This window comes from Pteropus alecto, unplaced genomic scaffold, assembly GCF_000325575.1.
Source record: "Pteropus alecto unplaced genomic scaffold, ASM32557v1 scaffold603, whole genome shotgun sequence".
Classification (NCBI taxonomy): domain Eukaryota; kingdom Metazoa; phylum Chordata; class Mammalia; order Chiroptera; family Pteropodidae; genus Pteropus; species Pteropus alecto.
Genome location: NW_006433386.1, coordinates 216572 through 222601, shown reverse-complemented (window position 1 = coordinate 222601; position 6030 = coordinate 216572).

Here is a 6030-nt window from a genome sequence, read left to right as displayed (position 1 = left end):
CCAGGGCTTGAGAAAGGCATTTGAAGTGGGGGTGGGGGCGGATATCTCTGGGTAGAACTAAATTGTAGGACACCAGTAGGTATCTGTAGAATTGCTTGTTGGAGGTGGGACACCCCCTAAAAGCACACTTTGAAATTGAGTCCAAGAACAGCAAAAAGAACAGGGAAGGTGAGAACTGAATTAGATGAATGCAGAGGAGGAAAAAGTGATATTTATCATTCTGGAAGGTCTCTGAACCTCAGCCTTTTGTTTTTTTTCTGGAGACTTTATTACATAGGCACGATTGATTAAATCTTGGAGGAAGGAGAAAGGATTGTACAGATAGAGATAGAGATGTGGAAATACAAGGCATGATGAAAGCTCTCTGAGAGTGAATTTTCACTGAGAAAAGCCAGGAAAAAGTTTTTCTAAATACCTCGATTTCAGAAATAAAGTTGCTGTCACTGTTTTCATTTTACACATGGGAAAACTGAGGGAAGAAGAGAAGGCTTGTAATGTAACAGTAAAGGGTCCAGAATCTGGAATTAAACACCCTGGGCTCACACTCTGACTCTGCCACTTGAAAGTCACTGTGTGATTCAGGGCAAAGCATTTAGTTTCTCTATCCCTCAGTTTCCTCATCTTTATAGTGGAGAGGACTACAGTGCCTCCATCTCAGAGTTGCTGAAGGCTTACATGAAATAATGCATGTAATGTGCTTGGCACATAGGCTGACATACAGCAAGTGCTCAGTAAATACTAGACAGTGGTAGTGTTGGTATAGGTGGCCATGGTGGTGGTAGTCGTAGTAGATCAGTATTTAGGAAGAAAAGGTAGAATGTATCAATATTTCTTATCTCTTTTATGATGCTATTATCAGTGTTAAAATGTGTTTTCTCTGAGATACGCAAGATGCTAAGAAAATGTTTTTGATTACGCCCTATGCCTAAAACCAGAAATACCAAATGGAAAACTGTCTGTGGAGAAGTATCAATATGTCGTCTCTGAAACTGTCACCATTCATTGTGACCCTGACTATAGGATGGTTGGCTCCCAGAGCATCTCTTGCTCAGAGAACAAATCTTGGAGGCTGGATATGCCCAGGTGCAAGAGGGTGAATAATAGCCTTTCAATCAATGTTATGTCACATGACATCTTAAAAAATTACAGGAAAATAGGATGGTTCATAAATCAAGAAGATTAATAATATATCCAACTATCTCAGTTGTTTGGGTTAATTTATAAAGTGTTTATTGGCTCTTTCCACCTTGAAGCATTGTGATGAGTCTGCAGTAGCAGCAAAGTTCATTGCATCAATTTTATAACAGAGGCCCAAGTCTGAGAACAGGAGTGTTATTGACCCTAGCCCTCAGTATTTTCCCCAATGTATGGTGTGTTTTTGCTCTGTTTCTGGTTACTTAGCCAAACTGACATGTCGGTTGTTCTTTCAGATATTTTTTGGGATTCCCTTGCTACGCACAGTCCCTCTCTGCTTGAGCTGATACTGATTATTACCTCAGGACAAATATGGATTCAGCTTTCAGGGAAATACTTTGCTAAGATTCAAAGTATTTTTCTGGCGTTTCCTGCCCATCAATCACTCCTGTGGCCATTCTTCATCTTTCAATCTTCCTCCTACTACAAGACTTCCTAAAAGAGCATAACTTTTTATAAGAATGGGAAAAATTTGAGAAATTTTTCATTTTTCAGGAAGTTCCTGAAGGTAGTGAGGTAGTTCTGGAAGAATCTTTCATTTTTTCATTTTTCATTTTTCAGGAAGTTCCTGAAGGTAGTGAGGTAGTTCTGGAAGAATCTTACAGTGTCTCCCAAGTCCTGGGACTCAGGAGCAGTCCTGGAGTTACACGAACTGTCTCTGGAAATCAAAACACTGAAGAGAGAGCGAGCCAAGGAGAAAAATTATTTGAATATACTACACCTCTTTCTCTAAGAAGATGGAGAAAAGATGTGTTTTTCGTCCAGTTCTAGGGAGAAATTCTGTTTATTCACACACCTTAGGCATCATCATTTATTGCAATAACTAACTTTGGTAAAAGTTGCTTATATATAACCCCAGAATGTGGAATTATCTACCATCACTCAGCTTAAGTTTCGACTTTTCTGGATTTAGCAGGCTAGATGAAATAATTACCTATTAAATACCAGTTTGTCTTAATTTTCATTTGCATTGTCTGTGTCAAGGGTCCCCAACCCCTGGTCTGAGGACTGGTACCGGTCTGTGGCCTGCTAAGAACTAGGCCGCATAGCAGGAGGTGAGCAGCAGGTGAGCCAGTGACACTTCATCTGTATTTGCAGCCGCTCCCCAGCGCTAGCATCACTGCTTCAGCTCCACTTCAGATCATTAGGCATTAGATTCTCATAGGAGCACCTGTTTCTGGTGCCAAAAAGGTTGGGGACTGCTGGTCTATGTCATATAATAGGACTGTCCTGAACAAGTCCACTTCCTAAAGTTAGTTATATTTCTTTTCCATTTTATTATATCTCAGTGGTTGTGAAGGGCAATGCGTTTTGATAAATAGCAGTGTTCATGCAAATGTTTCTGTTTCTTTGTGGACATCAGGTGTGTGTTCCTTAGTTCATGACAGACTTATCTTTGGTCATTGTAAACACCCTTTGTCCTTTTCTTCCTTTTCTTTTGATTGCCATCCCACATGTCCCTCTCTCTACCTTCCAGGAACTTACTTTAATGTATGGTAGATGTCCTTAAATATACATGCAAGTTTAGGATGTGTGTATGTTCATCATGTACCTTGCTCGTGAGGGCTGTATAATATTCCATAACATGAATCCTTCATATTTTACTATTTATTCCCCTAGGTTGCCTCCAACTCTCATTTACCACATATGACTCTGTGATAAATATCCTTGTACACGTTTCTTTATAAAATTGCTTGAGGCTTTCTCTTGGATATATGCTCAAGAAAGGAGTTTCAGTATCAATTTACATCATTGTGCAGGAGAGTTCTTTTCTCTCCACACTCACACAAAATACAGTATTAATAACCTTACTAATTTTTACAACTGGGGCTTTCTTATTATCGTTTTAATAGTTGTAGAATCTATAGTGATGATCACTCCTAGTATTGATAATTCCTATCTTCTCTCGCTTTTTTTCTTCCTGACCACTGGTTAGAAGTTCGTCAATTTTGTTGATCTTCTAAAAGAACCAGCTTTGGGTTTCATTGATTTACTCTGCAGTTTTTCTCTTTGCTGTTTCATTGATTTCTGCTTTGATCTTTACTTCTGCTCACTTTGGGTTTAATTGGGTCTTCTGTTTCTAGTTTCTTAAGGTGGAAACTGAAGTCATTGACTTAGATCTTTCTTCTTTTCTGATGTAAGCATTTAGTACTATAAATTTCTCTCTGAGGACTGCTATAGTGGCATACCATAAATTTTAATGTGATACAATTTCATTCAGCACAAAATACTTTCTAATTTCTGTTTTGATATCTTCCTTGAGACATAAGTTATTTAGAAGTGTGTTATTTAATTTCCATATATTTGGGGGATTTCTCAAATATTCTTCTGTTACAGATATCTAATTTAATACCAATGTGAACAAACAACATACTGTGTATGATTTGAATTCTTTCAAAAATGTATTGATACATGTTTTATAGCTCAGAGTTTGGAATCTTGCTGTTTCATTTGAACTAGAAAAGATTGTGTATTTTGCTGCCATGGAGTGGCATTTCCTATAAATATCAATTAGGTCAAATTGGTTGCTGGCATTTTCCCTGTATTCTCTATCCCTGATGATTTTCTTTCTACTCGTTCTATTAACTATCAAGAGATGGGCATGAAAATCTCCAACTATAGTTAAGAATTTATCCATTTTTCCTTTCAGCTTTTCATTGCTGCTTCATGTATTTTGAAGTTCTATTATTAGGGTCATACTTTGTATGTTTTGTTGATGAATTGGCCCTTTATGTAATATGTAATAAACATGATATAATTAACTTCTTTATCCTTAAAAATCTTCTTTGTTCTCAAATGTACTAACATGGTTGGTCTAATATTTATATAACCACTTCACCTTTATTTTTCCATAAATTGCTAGCTTAAATTCTGAGAGCCAAAAATGTAAATCCCATTATGTAATTTTCTAGTAGTTACATTAATAAAAGTAAAAACAAGTGTAATTTATTTTAGACATACATTTTATTTAACTCACATTTGCAAACATTCTCATTTCAACACATAATCAATATAAAAGTTATTAATGTGATAGTTAACATTTTTTTATGTCTTTAAAATCTGGTATGTATTTTTTATTTTTTATTTATAGCACATCTAAATTTAAACTATCCACATTTCAAGTGTTCAATAACCACACATGGCTAATGACTACCATATCATATAATGCAATTCTAGATCTTCTATAATGCAAATGTTAACAAATATTAAAATAAAATGTATTTGTTTTCATAATTTTGCAGGTGTATTTGACCTTAGAATTAGGAAGCCATAAGGAGAAACGTGCAGAGAATGCAATGCTAGGTACAAGAGAGGAGGATATTTATCTATGGGTAAGACATAAAATATTACAGAAATGCCAGTACTTAAAGTTAAGAAGTAATAGGGATTAAAATAATTCAATGCTCTAATTCCTCCAGCTCTTAAAAATGCACATAGTAGTGGTAAGTTATCAAAATTTTAAATCTTGAATTCCTTATTTGAAATAATTACTCTAAGTGACAGACTTCTACCCCAAGCCATACCGAATAGCTGTTTGGTGCTACAGACACCAGTGCAGATTGGAGAGCAAGAAATGATGCAGGAGTAACTCAGGCCTCTGAAGGGTCCTAGGGAGATTGGTATGAGTATACTAAGTGGATTCACTTAGTATATTCAGAGAAAGGCTATTCAAAAGAAGGCTGAAACCTGCATTGGAGACTACTCTCTTATGGCAGATGGCAAGAAATGACCACAAATGCTTCTTGTCCTTGTATCCACATTCTTAATCATCCCTTGCATTAGAAGTAGAGTCTTCCTTAATCTCTTGAGATTGAGATGTCCTGTGATTTGCTTTGGCCAGTGGGACAAAATGGCAAAACTACAAATCATTTTGGGCATTAGGACTTACATTAGATCTTGCTCTTGGAACCCTGTGTCCACCGTCATGTGAATAAGTCCAGGCTAACTTGCTGGGTGACATCTCTTCTTTGCCCCAGTTGATAGCCAGCCAATTGCCAGACATGTGAGTGAGGCTGCTGGACTAGCCAGTACTCAGCCAACTCACCCACTGACCACAGATACATGACATAGTCTAACTGAGATCAACTGAGCCTGAGCCATACCAGAAAGACTTCCCAGAAGAATCCTTGTTTATAGGTAGTTGTTTAGGTGACTAAATTTTAGGATCATTTTGTAGCAAAAGGCAGTAAAAATATCCTTATAACTTACTTGCAGTTTGTTCAGCTAAGGTACAGAAGGGTTACAGTTATTAGCTTGGCAGTTATGCCAAGTAATCAACTCCCAGGCATCTTGTTGGGCTCACTGTATGTAGAGCAGATTCAGCTTACAAAGAATTAATCTAGGCTTTGGCACATGAAATAATTCACTTTTTGTTATTACTGTGGTAGTCGGCGTGGCCTTTGTGGTAGACTGCTCAAGCAAAAATGAAAGACCTTGGAGGAAGAGGCTGCAGTAGGGTGCTCGCTCACCCAGTGCATTCTTTCTAGATACATGAGGGTGAACCCTGGCTCAGGACCTGTGTGATGGAAGGCTTATTCTCCTAATGCTGCTACAGACACTCTGATAGCAAGTATCTTCTCTCTGGGTATGATAGGAGTGACACGAGTGACTGTGCAATTTTTTTCATGGTCCTAACAAATTAGGCCAAGCAAGAAAGCAGAAGAGAGATTTCAAAGATGTTATATGCAATACTCTGAGAGAACAGTGGTCCAGGGCACAGGTGATAATGGAGATAAGAATATATCTCAAAATAACTATTATATATTTTCTTCTTCCGATTTCTTTGAGAGAGAATTGCATAATACATTTGCTGAGGTAACAACTAATCTTTTGGAG